At 33.8% G+C, this 16493-nt stretch overlaps 1 protein-coding gene across 1 annotated transcript in view; it reads right to left on the reverse strand.

Annotated features, from left to right (window-relative positions):
* LOC145726559 (TWiK family of potassium channels protein 7) overlaps positions 1-16123 on the reverse strand; it is a 160273-nt gene extending 144150 nt beyond the window's left edge. The window contains exon 1 of the mRNA XM_081975700.1: positions 15818-16123. The gene's annotated coding sequence lies outside the window, so the exon portion shown is untranslated. The remainder of the gene's footprint in view (positions 1-15817) is intronic.
* Positions 16124-16493: the final 370 nt, after the last annotated feature.

Genomic DNA, 16493 nt, shown 5'->3' on the forward strand with positions numbered 1-16493 from the left:
TTCTTTTAAGAACAGAAGTTGACAAAACTTTTCTGAATCTCCGGCGGGTATTTTTCATATTCGCAGACCATCAAAACGTAAACAAGACCACTCAGGAATGCAGTGTTAATTTATCTTATTCCTTCGACAACCCTCGAGCAGCCTGGAAACTTTAACTTTCCGACTTGACTTGTGAGAATTTGAGGGGCCCAAAGGGCGGCAGAAAGGAAAGGGGCAGAGCGAGAGGGGAAGTTACCTTCGATGTATGCCGGTTTTAGATGAGGGATGTATTATGGGTTGTGTTGATAGGTCGCAGATTGGAGTAGTGAATTATGCCTTTGCATTATTCGGAATACAATAATAATTTTGTTTTGTTGGGTTTATTTATGGGCTTCCTTGTGTCGGACAAAATAGAAATATATACAGCATGTTGAGTTTTATATTTTATAAAACTCCAGCTTGGTTTGTAATAAGTTTCTAAGTACAGGGTGGCGCAAAAAGACTTGAACAACGTTAACAAGGAGAACTGCCGCTACTAGGCACAACAAAATCCTGGTGTTCTTCATCAACGTCCTCTGCACAGCCCTAAGGCTACTGTATGGTGTCCAGTTTCTGCTCGAGAGGGGTAATAGGGTCGTATTTTTTTGAAGATGATCAGAGAAACACAGTGACAGTAACTTCTGAGCATTATGTTACCATGCTAGCGCCTGTTTGGTAATCACGTCATTTCCAGGAACAGTGATGTTGTTTGGCCGCATCGTTCCCCCGATTTATCAGTATGGGATTTTTATTTATGGGGTTACTTAAAGAGTGTAGTTTACAATACCCATCCCAAAACCCTACCCGCACTCAAAACAAGAATTACAGAGGAGATCGAAGCAATAACCTGACTGACGCTTTGCACCAGGTCATGCACAATTTTCAAAATCGACTTGGTGAAAGTTTCAAAGTCAAAAGTTTCCATCTTTTTGCGCCACCCTGTACAATTCGAACCAAAACCGTAAACAATCATCAACACATCTCTTTGTTTTATTTACAAAAACGTATATTATTAACAAAAGTGATTGTTTTTGTCCTAAAATTCTGGTGAAACAAACTAGGATAAAGGTGAGTTTACATGTAGATACTTCAATGGGATCAAATTTGACAGTTTCCAGGTTTAGGACAGAACTGAAAATTCCACTCATAAAGAAATACGTTTGGTTAAACAGTACCAAACGTATTTTATAATCTTCGAGATTTTTTTTCGAGACAGACTATAGAACCTAACCTAATAATTTTATGGTAAGTTGGAGCTGTTAATCATTCAAAAATTTCTTAAGAAAAAGTAAAGTGTATTTGTGTAATTGAATTGTCATTATAGCCTACTTTTCCTTGCTATCAATTTAAATGCTTATGACAAATCGTATTAGGCGAATGATTCGTTTCAAGCAATTATCAACCATCATAACAACATGGTGGTAGTGGTTTTTATTCTGGAATTATGTCTCTTTTTCGCAGAGACAGTTGAAATGAAACGAATATATTCAAATATTGTCACTTAATAGAAGTTTTTGCTTAAATTAAACTCAATAGTTTTAGTAGTAAATGGTGAAAAAGGTTTAATCAGCACTGACAACAGATGAATATCGTATATGCATATTTAAAATAATTTCCTTTTATAGTTTTTTTTTTTTCCAATAATTGACATGCACCGTAAAACTTAAAATGTCTCATAATTTTGATTATTTAAAAAAAAAACAGGCCACAGTAATAATGTTGTGGAATGAAGCTGAGGTAGTTTGGTAGATGCAAACATTTTGCTCTAATTTTCAGGTTGGAATAATTTAAATCCATGTCCCTTAATCAACTTATCACACTAATTGGCCAAGATTTTCAAAAGATTGATCCAGTAAAAAAACTGCCCGCAAACCCTTTCCAGGCCCTAAAAACAGGACCAGTTTCAGTGACTTTAGGACACCCGAAGGTATCAAAAACGACCAGCCGACATACAATCAAAGGGTTCGAGGCCCTAATCACAGTCGCCTCGTTAGTTTTATTGTCCGTATCAGAGCCCTTCGGCACTCATTTAGTCTTTGTTACTTCCGGTCCTTCATTTGAAACGTTAATCTCGGATTTAGTTTGGATATTGCCGCTTTCCAAAACTTTAGAAAATTTACACGTTGGGACCATTATTCTCCGGCTAAGTTTTTTCGTATGGAAAGGACAAGCAAAAACCGACATTGTTAGCCATAGTTCGGGATCACCGATTTGTCTTTGCCATCTTTGTCTGCGATCCAAACTTGGTCAATATTAATTTTCTTTGTGGAAATGTGGCTAAAACCGAGTTTAATTTACGTCCAAGTACCAAGGGCCACAGACGTTATTTTCCTTAAATTTTTACTTCAAACTCAGAAATTAACTAAATTCCGACTTCAAATCGGAAATTAGTTGTAATGTTGTCAAACTGACAAATTCTACTAATTAAGATCAAAGAGTGTTTGCAATGTTGCCAAGCTGACTAATTTTACTAATTTGTTTTGAAGACTATATGCAATGTTATCAAATTGACAAATTCTACAATTTTGGTTTGAAGAGTGTTTCCAATCTGTCCAAACTGACAAGTTCAACTAATTTCTTTAAAGTACGTTTGCTTGCAATGTTGCCAAATTAACAAACTCTCCTAATTTAGATCAAAGACTGTTTGCAATGTTGCCAAAGTTAACAAATTTTACTAATTTGCTTCGAAGAATGTTTGCAATGTTGCCAAACTGAAAAATTTTGTCTAATTTGGTTTGAAGAGCTTTTGCAATGTGACAATGTAAATTCTGAGTTCGAAGTCGGAATTTAACTAAATTTCGAGGAATTTAAGAAAAAAAATATTTGTGGCCCTTCTACGCCTTTTGAGTGATTTTTGATTCTCTACGTTGTCTCTCTATTTTTTACAGTCACGTGACTGTTTTGATTGGCATCAACTGGTTTTTACAGTGTTGCAAGCTCAAAATTGAATTATCAAAGTCACGTGCTGTGTCTCTTACGATTTCAACTTCTGCAATTGTCTAAATTTAATTTACCAAATTTTCAACTACTTTTTAGTCACGTGACTATTTTTGACAGATGTCAACTGGGCTTTACAGTGTTGCAAGCTCAAAATTCCTCTAGCAACATCACGTGACGTGTATGTTACAATTCAGCTTTTACAACTGTTTAAATTTGATTTTTAGCAAATTTTCACACTACGAACTATTTTTTTATGGTCACGTGACTGTTTCGCCTGGTTTTTACAATGTTGCCAGCTCAAAAATTAAATTATTAAAAAATACGAGTTTAAAAAAACGTAGTAGTAGTTAGTAAATTGAATTATTATTTACGTAGTCAGTTTTCAAACGTCAATGTCTCGAAAACCATTGTAGATAGATATAGGTTATGGAATCATAAAAAATATTTGACACTGATAGGACTATTCAAAAATACAATAAAATACAGGGTGTTTCAATTGAAATAACACCTACTTCCGGTTAGACCGGACGTGACAGAAAAATGAAAATCAAAAAGTGATATAAATCAAATTTTTCTAATTTTGGCATATAAAGTGACACTTTTCAAAACTGATTAGAGAGACAAAACATTTTACTTTATGTAACTAGTTATGGTGGAGTGACAAAACGTTTTACTTTATGTTACTAGTTATGAAAAGTTTATTTCATCACTCCCTGTTTTTATGCATTTCCGTAGAAACATATGGGCGACATCCATCATAACATGTCGTTGTCACTGTTTATACAAGGTGCTATGAAAGTGAATATTTGTGTTAAATCACTTTAAAAGATGGTTTTTACCGCTTTTTGGTCAAAATTAGAAAAAATTATGTATGCAACACGTTTCGAAAATGTCTTATTGTGTTACTCATTCAAATTGTAGGACCTCGCTGCGCTCGCCCTACAAACATTCATTCGTTACACAAAATCGATCTTTTCGTAACTGGTTACATAAATAGCTATTAGGCAATTCAGAAAAAATACTGAAACTTTGCCAATTCAAACTAAACTGTCCGATTCAAATTAACTATTAAATAAAACATAATCATCCTGTACATATATTGAAGTAAATGAATGCAAATCTATTTTTGGAAAGCACAAAAGAGCTTGGACTTTCCCACGTAATCCTCAGATCATTGGGAGATTTGTCTAAGTCGAACTAAATGAAAATCAATCTACACTTTAATCGGATTTGGGACTCCACTTTTGTTATATTTTCTTCCCTTGAGAGCCCTTTTAAATTAGTATTGTCCTGGAAAGATCTTCTTATTCTATAGAGTGATCGCGGTTGGGAGTTTTCAAAGTTATGCCTTGATTCGTGAAGACGACCTCCACTTGTCTAATCAAAGACTTAATTAACTACATCAACATGAAGTATAATTAAATTGCACTCGCTGGAGGTTGTTTTCCTTCCATTTACCTGATGTATTATTATAATAAACTTTGAATTCGAGTGGCAGTTAGTGGAAAACCTCACACGTTTCGGGGTCCAAGGCGTCAAAAATTCACTTCGACCGGAAAAATAAACGAAAAAGATTTGCTTACATCCCGCTGCGAGATAACGGGGCGGATTGCGGCGCCGACGACGTCGGAATAATGAAAAATCCCTTCTTTATATTGGAATTTTCCGGAGAGGGTGAAATGGAAAAGCGACACCTGCCCCCCTCTTTCCAAAATCGACTCTAACAAATTGGCTCGATTGATTTGCAAAACATTGGGGTCGAGAGGGTGTCACGTTTATGTATGTTGTTGTACAGTTTTTTAACTTTTTTGTTTCAACAATTACAACTTGGACTAAAACTGAAAACTTATTTTTGAACGTTACAAAAATTTCCAAATAATGTAACCAAGTTTACCTGGATTAGTAGATAATTATTTTATTTGTTTTCGAGATATTAAGCTCAAATTTCGTTTGCTTTTGACCAGTTAACTGTATGTATACTACACACTACAAACTATTGCAAAAATATACAAACCGGCATGACAATTAACTTCCTTAATCCAAGTTTTACAGACACCGTTAACTAAACCTCCAACTGGCGTGACGTCAATTTGACAAGCCTACGTGAACCATCCAACACCACTTTACCATTTCAATGATTTTCGAAATAGACAGTATTTGACAGTTGCATTAATTTCTAAACCTTACGTATTTTGGTGACTATTTACGCTGACATCACCTCTTAAAGTTCCAATATAACTTACATATTGTCCAACTTGAAATTTAACTAGGTTGCTTGTGATTTTAAACTCAATTTAGTGCAAAACAGTCACTTAACAGTTGGGTGTTAGTCAGTTACTCCCAGAGTGGATTTCACATCAACTGAACCTAGCGACCAAACAATACAGTGGTGTACAATCGATATTTTGACCGTTGACAGTTTTGTCACTTAACTGATTCTCGATTGTCATTTTGGTAGTTTTATTTCAAGGTTCTGATTGTTACCACGCCACTGTTTTTGTTTGTCAAACAAGTTTAAAATTTATAAATTTTAAACTACATTTTTAAGGTTACGTGACTGTTTTTGACAGGTGTCAACTGGCTTTTACAGGGTTGCAAGCTCAAAATTGCATTATTAACGTCACGTAACGTGTATTTTACAATTTCAGCTTTTACAACTGTCTAAATTTAATTTACCAAATGATCAACATTTAAATTACATTTTTTAGTCACGTGACTGTTTTTGACAGGTGTCAACTGGCTTTTACAGTGTTGCAAGCTCTAAAATGGCATAATCAAAGTCACGTGATGTGTCTCATGCAATTTCAGCTTTTACAACTGTCTAAAATAGTCTAAATGTAATTTACCCAATTTTTAAATTTTAAACTACATTTTTAAGGTCACGTGACTGTTTTTGACATGTGTCAACTGGCTTTTACAGTGTTGCAAGCTTAAAATTGTATTATTAACGTCACGTAACGTGTCTTTTACAATTTCAGTTCTTACAACTGTCTAAATTTAGATTATCAAATGATCAACATTTAAACTACATTTTTAAGGTCACGTGACTGTTTTTGACATGTGTCAACTGGCTTTTACAGTGTTGCAAGCCTAAAATTGTATTATTAACGTCACGTAACGTGTCTTTTACAATTTCAGCTCTTACAACTGTCTAAATTTAGATTATCAAATGATCAACATTTAAACTACATTTTTAAGGTCACGTGACTGTTTTTGACATGTGTCAACTGGCTTTTACAGTGTTGCAAGCTCAAAATTGTATTATTAACATCACGTAACGTGTCTTTTACAATTTCAGCTCTTACAATTGTCTAAATTTAGATTATCAAATGATCAACATTTAAACTACATTTTTAAGGTCACGTGACTGTTTTTGACATGTGTCAACTGGTTTTTACAGTGTTGCAAGCTTAAAATTGTATTATTAACGTCACGTAACGTGTCTTTTACAATTTCAGTTCTTACAACTGTCTAAATTTAGATTATCAAATGATCAACATTTAAACTACATTTTTAAGGTCACGTGACTGTTTTTGACATGTGTCAACTGGCTTTTACAGTGTTGCAAGCTTAAAATTGTATTATTAACGTCACGTAACGTGTCTTTTACAATTTCAGCTCTTACAACTGTCTAAATTTAGATTATCAAATGATCAACATTTAAACTACATTTTTAAGGTCACGTGACTGTTTTTGACATGTGTCAACTGGCTTTTACAGTGTTGCAAGCTCAAAATTGTATTATTAACATCACGTAACGTGTCTTTTACAATTTCAGCTCTTACAATTGTCTAAATTTAGATTATCAAATGATCAACATTTAAACTACATTTTTAAGGTCACGTGACTGTTTTTGACATGTGTCAACTGGCTTTTACAGTGTTGCAAGCTCAAAATTGTATTATTAACGTCACGTAACGTGTCTTTTACAATTTCAGCTCTTACAATTGTCTAAATTTAGATTATCAAATGATCAACATTTAAACTACATTTTTAAGGTCACGTGACTGTTTTTAACATGTGTCAACTGGCTTTTACAGTGTTGCAAGCTCAAAATTGTATTATTAACGTCACGTAACGTGTCTTTTACAATTTCAGCTCTTACAATTGTCTAAATTTAGATTATCAAATGATCAACATTTAAACTACATTTTTAAGGTCACGTGACTGTTTTTGACATGTGTCAACTGGCTTTTACAGTGTTGCAAGCTCAAAATTGTATTATTAACGTCACGTAACGTGTCTTTTACAATTTCAGCTCTTACAACTGTCTAAATTTAGATTATCAAATGATCAACATTTAAACTACATTTTCAAGGTCACGTGACTGTTTTTGACATGTGTCAACTGGTTTTTACAGTGTTGCAAGCTTAAAATTGTATTATTAACGTCACGTAACGTGTCTTTTACAATTTCAGCTCTTACAACTGTCTAAATTTAGATTATCAAATGATCAACATTTAAACTACATTTTTAAAGTCACGTGACTGTTTTTGACATGTGTCAACTGGTTTTTACAGTGTTGCAAGCTTAAAATTGTATTATTAACGTCACGTAACGTGTCTTTTACAATTTCAGCTCTTACAATTGTCTAAATTTAGTTAATCAAATGATCAACATTTAAATTACATTTTTAAGTCACGTGACTGTTTTTGACATCTATCAGTTGGCTTGGAGTGCTTGGACAAGCTCTAAAATGGCATAATCAAAGTCACGTGATGTGTCTCTTGCAATTTTAGCTTTTACAACTGTCAAAAATAGTCTAAATGTAATTTACCAAATTTTTTAATTTTAAACCACATTTTAAAAGTCACGTGACTGTTTTTGACATGTGTCAACTGGTTTTTACAGTGTTGCATAAACATGCAGAATTGCATTTTCAACGTCACGTAACGTGTATTTTGCAATTTAAGTTTTAACAACTGTCTAAATTTAATTTACCATTTTTTAAAGTTTAAACTTCGTTTTGAGGTTTACGTGACTGTTTTTGACAGCTGTCAACTGGCCTTTACAATGCTGCAAGCTGAAAAATTGAATATCAAGTCACGTGATCTAGTTTTTGCAATTTTACTACTGTCCATTTACTTACTACTGTTGTTACTATGACAGTTAGAAAATTAGTGCAAACGTCAAAATATAACCCGTAATTTCAGGCAACCGTACAAAAAATATTTTTTGTTTATCAGAATTTGGAAAAACAGTCACCTGACCTTAGAAAATCAATTTAACTGTTGCGGAAATTTTTTTTTAAATCAATATTAAGCTTTTGAGTCTAAAATATACATATCTCTCAGAAATGTCAACTGGCCATATCCAAACATAAAGAAATAAACGGAAATAAATCATTAATTTTTTTTTTCAAGTTTAAGATTTTTAAACAGAATTTTATTTGATTTATAATGTCAGAATAAGTTACAGAAGACACCAATCTTTAAAGACAACCTGTTCAGAATAATAACCGATTATTGAGATCTGAAATTGCTCACTGTTAACAAATGACAAAAGCTTATGTTAGCAAGGAAGACGGTAGAAAACTCCGTCTCGTGCCAGACCATGTAGAAATGAGAACCGCACCGAGTTCTCATTTCTCAAATAAAAAATTATCCCGAGTGCCAAACCCTTCAGAAAACTGCCTGTAAAGTTGATAAACGAATCATTTAGTTTTAAATGCTATTCAGTTATTAAATGATATTTTTCCACCAAGTGGTTTGATTCTACCTCTCTAACATTCTCGGTAAAGACGTTTATTAACGTAATAAACGCAGGTTAACTTGCTAAGCTTTACAATATAAACTTGACAATATCTCTCTTTACTGCAAAAAGCATTGACATTACTGTAATAGAGCAAAATTGTAACGTAAATGTTTGCTTATACGGTTTGCGAACACTGTTGGATTTTCTCGAGTTGTTTTCTACTCGATTCGAGGTAGTTTGTTCAAAAATCGAGTTGTCCTGACGAAAAAAAAAGGCGTTTTCATGTCCACAGAATAAATAAAAGGGGAAGTAAAAAATACAACGACCCGCCATCAATAACCATGCCGGGCAATATGCGACCATCCAAAAATGTTTATGGATGTGTTTACAGGCGTCTTAAGTTAGATTTACGACCCTGGGGTGAGTTTGAATTATCTTTTTATGTCTCAAATTTAGACAGTTTACTTTTATTTGTCTTGAAAAATGTTAATTACTCATTTTTGTTATTTTTAACTGTTAAACCTAACCATTTAATGAAAAGCGTGTCATATGTAATTAAATTATGAAAAACTTCAGTTTAATTTAATGTTAGTTATAAAGTAGAATTTGATTTTCTTAAGCTAAATTTTCGTCCCAAAGATGAGTTTCAATTATCTCAAATTTTTTGTGATGAAAAATGTTAATAACAACATTAATCATTCTAGTGCGGTGTATAAATTGTTAAATTTATATAAATACGGCCGGTAGGGGATGAAAAAACAACCAATTACTCACCAAACTATTGCACATAAATTTACGGGGATGCAATTAACAAATTGCTCTTGAACGGCTATAAAATATCGCCACGTCCGTCGAATTACACGTAAGCCTCGTTATTTAAAGCTGGATTTTTAGTGAAATTACAAAATGAAGTAAATACAACGTTTGATGTTTCAACTCATCGAACAGAGAACGGAAAAATCAATTAAAGACTCATTTTGCAAAACAAAAAACGACTAATTTACCGTTGTTTTTCTGGGTCAGAAATTTCCAGTTTGTTTTGTATTTTCAGCTTAATTTTCCATCACAATTTGTTTTTCTGTTCAAACGTATTTTAAGGGTCTTTCTTATACAGGATGGTACAGTTTTAAGTCTCAATTATTCATCATTCGATAGCCCATCAAAAATAAGTTGTCATTTTCCTAAGGAAGACACAGGGACCTCAAAATTTCAGTTTAAAAAATGGTTCAAAATGATTAAAATCTGGTCATCTGTTAAGTTTACGAGTTAATTTTTGACACTGAAGATAGTAAAAAAAAACAGGATTTTGGAGAAAACACTGTGTAAAACTCATCATTCAAGACTTGTGAGAGTGCAAATTTGTACTGAATAATCTCACAATTTGTTATTTACTACTAGGAATAGTTTTAAAATTCGTTTTTTTATAGTGCAATCCATTGTTGAGTGTCTGAAACTGGATTTGAAGCACTAAAAACAGTCCGGAAATCAAGACAAAGATGCTTCACCATAAAATCGCATATTTTTAGACACCCGCTGCTTTCACACTAATTTACTCCTTTACTTGACAAGATACGTCAAAATGTCATAGGAAACAAAAGATAGTGCAGATTACAAGCTTTCCAAAAATATCCCCACATGAGTTAATTGGTCATACCGTTTGGCCGCTAGAGGGCGTCAAAATTGCTTCACCATAAAATTACTAATTTTTAGACACTCGCTGCTTTTACCCTAATTTACTCCCTTACTTGACAAGATACGTCAAAATGTCATAGAAAACAAAAGATAGTGCAGGTTACAAGATTTCCAAAAATATCCCCACATGAGTTGATTGGTGATACCGTTTGGCCGCTAGAGGGCGTCAAAATTGCTTCACCATAAATTCGCATATTTTTAGACACCCGCTGCTTTCACCCTAATTTACTCCCTTACTTGACAAAAGATACGTTGTTGCCCATAAAAGTCATTTTTTACTACTAAAAATAGTCTAAAAGTTTACTTTTATGACTAGAAATGACTAATTTACTAAGACTAAGAGTCTATTTCAGGTCTTTAATTAGTGTACAATTTTCTGGATTAAAACAAGTCTAGAATTCAATTAAACCTCGGAAACAGTCCAAATTAGTGTTCAAAACTAATATCGTAAGATTTAGTGCCAAAATGTATTACTTTCATCACTGAGGAGTCTGAAATTTAACTTTTACTATCATAAATAGTTTTAAACTGCTTTTTCAGTCTTAAAGCACTAAAATCAGTCCGAATTGATTGTTTTTTTGCACCGACTAGTGTAGAAGTCAATTTAATAGTGACTAAGCTTGAAATAACATTTTCAAGACTATGGACAGTGTACAAACTGGGTTTTCAGGCCTGATAAGTCAAAAATTTTGTGAAGATCCTGAAGAGCATAAAAACTCGATTTTTCAGGCTGAAAACAGCCTTAAAGCACTAAAAACAATCTAAATTTATAAGAACTGCTCGAATTTTTAACACTGAAGTGTCTAGAAGTCAATTTAATAGTGACAAAGCTTGAAATGACATTTTAAAGCCTATAAAACATGTCAAAATTGTTTTTTAAGCCTGCTATGAGAAAAACTTGGTCAAGATCGCCTTAAAACTCGATTTTCCAAGCTGAAAGCAGTTTTAAAGCCCTAAAAGTTGTACAGAGTTTGTTGTTCAAGTCAATTTTCATGAATCTACTGTCAATCCTGTGTTTAAGACTATTTTCAAGACTAAAATAATAAAATTTGTTTTCAAATCATGAAAAGTTACTTCAAATGTAAATTGCAAGCTTCTGATGTCACTTTCATTGCATCAGAGTCATTTTTTGGTGTGCAAGTGAATTTTCAAAGTTTAAATGTGTGAATTTATAGTCAAAGTCTCTATTTAAAGTCAAAGTTTTTCAACTTATCTGCGCCTGACTACAAAGACAGTTTTTAAGCCTCTTACGTCAATTTTCAAGACTGATTTGTCTGAAAACTATGAAAACTGGTTACAAATAAAATCTTTAAGCCTCTCAAGTCAATTTTCACCGTTTCAAAGAAAATTTATTGGTTTCTAAGTCAATTTTCAAAACTAAAGTCGTTCAAATTTGTCTGGAAACTGTGAAAACTGGATACAAATGTTCTTATGTCAATTTTCACCATTTTCAAGACAATTTTTAAGTCTGGTTGGGTTGGTTTTGGGTCTTTGAACGTACTAACTCAATTATTTCGTAAACGAAGTTTCAAGTCAGAATTTTATAAGAGGGACTTATTTTTTCAAAATAAATAAGAAAAGTACAGGAAACTGTAATTTTAGAAAAATATTCAGTGACGTAGAAAATACGATCTTTCTGTATCTACGCCACTGGACAGTTTCGACAAACGTCATTAACATCACCTGGACATGTATTTTGCTTAGGAAGCATTTGTCAGGAAAATGACATGTCAACTTATTTTTTGATGGGTTGATGCTGACACATGACCATCATCATCAAATTATAAATTGTTGAGTTTGCCACGTTTCCGGTTTAGTTCGTTTGAACAATTTCGTTAAAATTCCCAAAGAGCACTTTCGGTACGTTTTCCCCGAACAATTTCCTATTAGAAGCGAGTTTTGGGCAGAATCGCTAGTCAAATCCGGTCTAAAAGCCGATAAGTTCGGCACCCGACTTATACGTCGCAGGAACAATTTTCTGCACTTTGCAAGCTGTAATTCCATTCCATATATACCCGAACACCGGTCGTCGTTTTTCTTTGTCGTTCGAAATCGAATTTCGCCGACAGTTGCTTTAAAATTTAACGGAAGAGGAATGCACCCCTCACATTCTCCATAAAATTACCGTTTGCCCTCTCTTTTTCCCCAGCTCGGTTCGGTATCATCGACTATCCGTTTCAATTTGAAACGGATCGGGAAGAGTGCATTTAGAGCACTTAATACTTTAGTACCACTCTTAAAATCGATGTGGAAGTGTTTTTACGTCAAGACGGTAGCAAATCGTGTGATAAATAGGCGGTATTATTCGAAAATTTAGGGTAGTTTGTTGTACAAGAGTGGATATGGTGGTCTTATCGCACGAGAACAAAAATCATTCAACTTTAGCTTAAAATTGTTTTGTTGTGTTTGTTATCTTATGGCTTGGTGAATTTAGATTTGAGTTTATATGAATTCAGACAGTTTCCCAATGTAATGAGTTAACATAAAATACAGAGTGTCCCTGAAATTACTGTACAACGCTTAATCACTTTATGTTTTTTTAAACTTTTATATGCCTATGGATACCCAATGAAATTTAAAAGTTTTTTTAAGATCACGTGATATTTTCGCCATTTTGACATGTTTTAATTCCAACCAATCTCTTCATGGTCACGTGATTTTTTCCCGTCCGTTTTAATTAGCCTTTTTCTAATTTTTTTTTACTTTTCTGTTCTGAAAAAGTCACGTGACACACGCACATACAAATTCCGCCATTTTTACCGTTCATTTCATTTAAAATGAAAAAATTACGTTTTAAACCAACTTTATGTTTTTTAAAACTTTTCATTCCCCTTTCCATTCAATAGTAAATAACTATCTTATTTGACGCATAACGTATGGACTTTTATATGTCTATGGATAGCCAATGAAATGGACTTTCCAACGGTATAACTAATTTACTTGACTGATTGAATCGTTTTGCCTATAAACAGCGTCAAAGTTGACCAATGTTTTCTGTACAATTTGTATTCACTGTTTTGTTTGAACTTAGATAACTTCCTTATTTGAGTGACATGGTAAATATTTTAATATGTCAGTGGAAAGCCAATAAAATAAGGATTTTAAAAATATAATAATCTTGTTTGAATAGCTTGACGGCTTGGCCGCTAGGGGGTGTCAAAAATTACCATTTTTTTTTATGCAATATTTTACTCAATCGTACTGGCTTATTTAGTCTACACTGTATAAACTTTTGTACGTCAATAGATAGCCAATAAAATGGGTTTTCTAAAGATATGACAACACTGGTTGGTAGGTTAAACCGTTTGGCCGGTAGAGGGCGTCAAACTTAACCAAGTTCTCGCTAAATCTTGTGAATCTAAGCTCACGTGGAAACGTCAAAATCTTAATTTAGCGAGAGAAAATTTATAATTTAGATTGACGAAAATGGTGAGGTTTTGTTTTTTGTTTATCAATCCCAATCCTCTGACCGGTTTCGCCGTATTACGGCTCATCAGAGAGGCTATAGGGCTTGATAACCAAAGAACAAAACCTTCGTTCCAGTATAGTCAACTGGATGCCAGAAATGATAGTTGTGTGCAACATCTGGTGACATCTGTACTCAACTCTATGAGTTAGAAAGTACAGATGGCGTTCCAAAATCTAGGAACAGCACCATTAATGCCGCATCATTCGGTAAACACCGATCTGATTGGTTGAAAAACAAAACAAAAAACAAAACCTCACCATTTTCAACCAATCAGATCGGTGTTTACCGAATGATGCGGCATTAATGGTGCTGTTCCTAGATTTTGGAACGCCATCTGTACTTTCTAACTCATAGAGTTGAGTACAGATGTCACCAGATGTTGCACACAACTATTAGATTGACGACTGTCAAAAATGATTAGTTTAAGTGTCAAAAACAAAGAAGGACAATTAAAAACATCAAGTGTGACTTTAGGTTAAGAAATTGGAAATTTGAACTAAAGACAGTCATAATTACTAATTTAGAATGTCTCTAAAATCATAGTGACATTTGGCAACGTCAAAATTTGAATTTCGCAGGAAAAATTGTATATTTCAAATTTCTGACACTCAAAATGATTAATTTAACTGTCAAAGACAACAAATCGATAGTTAAAATTATTAAAAGTGTCAGTTTGGTAAATAGAACTAGAAAATTGAGCTGAAGACAGTCATAATAACTAAATTAGAATGTTTATAAAACTACAGTCACGTGGAAACGTCAAAATTTTAATTTAGCGAGAGAAAATGTAGAATTTAGATTGACGACTGTCAAAAATGATAGTTTGTGTGATGATGTGTGAATGATTGTTTAACTGAAAACAGTTTTCAAACTCCTGGTGAGATTTAAAAAAATTAGAATCCACTATAGCCATTTTGTCATTTTGGTGTTTCTGACCTACGAAAACCGTTTGAGAACATCTTGTAATACTTTCGATACTCAGAAGACAGTTTGACATTTTCGTGTTGTTTCGTTAAGAAGAAGTTTGATAAAATGGTCATGTGATCAGAGAGGCGCATTACGTCAAATTCGTTTTGACACACTGTCTGACACATGTCAAAATATATCTTTATCTCTGTCTAGCCCATTGTAGTGGTTCTTTTCATACTCGAAATTGTTTTAATAACACACGACCTTAATGGTTTGAAGCTTATGACAAACAAACAGAACCTCTCTAAAATGCAAGTCCATTCATTGACATCACTTGCCATCATGTGACCTATCTAAACAAGCATTGTGGTTGATCACGTGACGTCTATATTTAAACCAACTACACGCTTTTCCATTGTACAATATCGAGTCGGTCCATATAGTCACTCTAACTATTTGTTTGAGTGTCTTTTTATTGTAAAATCAACGTTTTGCTGTCATTTTATTATACAGCCCTGAATAAAACTCTTCATTATAGCAAAATTCAAAGTAAATTAAAATGACGTAAGCACATTCAAAACCTATTATGTTGTTCCGTCATTTTTTTTTTTACTTCAATCATCAAATCATCAAAATGGTGGCCTTTGTAATTCGTGACTTTTCACTGTACTGTATTGATTTGAACCATCCCTTTTACTTTCCTCTTTCCTGCTTGTGAAAATGGCAATTTACAACGTTACATCAGTTAATCCTGGTCTCGTTTAATCATTAACGTCGCACACAAGTCTCATTAACGTTTCTTACGTTAACTGTTGCTTTATTCCATAATAAATCGAGTGAAAATAACACTTTTAATGATTTCATTTGTATTTCCATGGCGGACGCAATCTGAGGGTTTATTTACCGAATTTATGAATTTGGGACTCCCTGTACCTATCGTTTTAAATAACTTTAATTTTAAAAGAGTGTTGAAAGTAGCTTTTAATGCACTTGTGCTGGAAGAATGTTTTGCTAACACAAATTAATTGATTTTAGGTCAATTTTAGTTAGGGGAATAATTTGTTTCAGCAGCTTAAGTAATATAATTTAACCTACCTTACTGTGTTCGGAAAATCCGATAAACGATATTTGTCCTAGTTTTTCCAACTATACACTACAATAAACAATCAATAACTATATAGAATTGAGACACTTAAATAGTTTAGTAGCATAGTCCAACTGATTGTCACAAAACTCACCACCGACACCGTAAATCGTAAAATCCGGTGTAAACCCCCTCAAAATAATCCGGTATAAGTCGTCGTCGACGTCGAGACGCCGGTTCTCGTCAATTTAGCGGAAAATCGCACGAAAACCTGAAGACGTCCGAAAATCAACTCGCCAACACAACTGGGACCGGAGGGCGTGATGAAGAGCGGGGTGGGGGTTGGAAAAGTACCGGTTCTGGAGGGGGCTGCAAGTGGTGGGGATCGCAATTTCCATCGATTTTCTTACCGGCTCCGCGGAAATTGTGTTTGCAATCCAAGCTACGGCTGCAAGACTTTGAGGGTGCGAACTGCATCAAGTTGTTGTTGTTGTTACCCCCTCGATATAACTGAACTTCAAAGGGTTTTGGGTCAGGCTGGTATGTCCTGGATCACTGTGCACGTAGGCCTGCTGAGGGCTGGCTGAACAGGAGAAGTTTAGCTTAGATCCAATAACCACGTCACTGTAACTGGAAACTTTCAAAATTACAGTCATTTGTTTGTTGTCCAATTAATCAAGTTTAATT

The sequence above is a fragment of the Ips typographus genome, linkage group LG3, assembly GCF_016097725.1.
Source record: "Ips typographus isolate SLU linkage group LG3, UJ_Ityp_2.0, whole genome shotgun sequence".
In the NCBI taxonomy this organism is placed as follows: domain Eukaryota; kingdom Metazoa; phylum Arthropoda; class Insecta; order Coleoptera; family Curculionidae; genus Ips; species Ips typographus.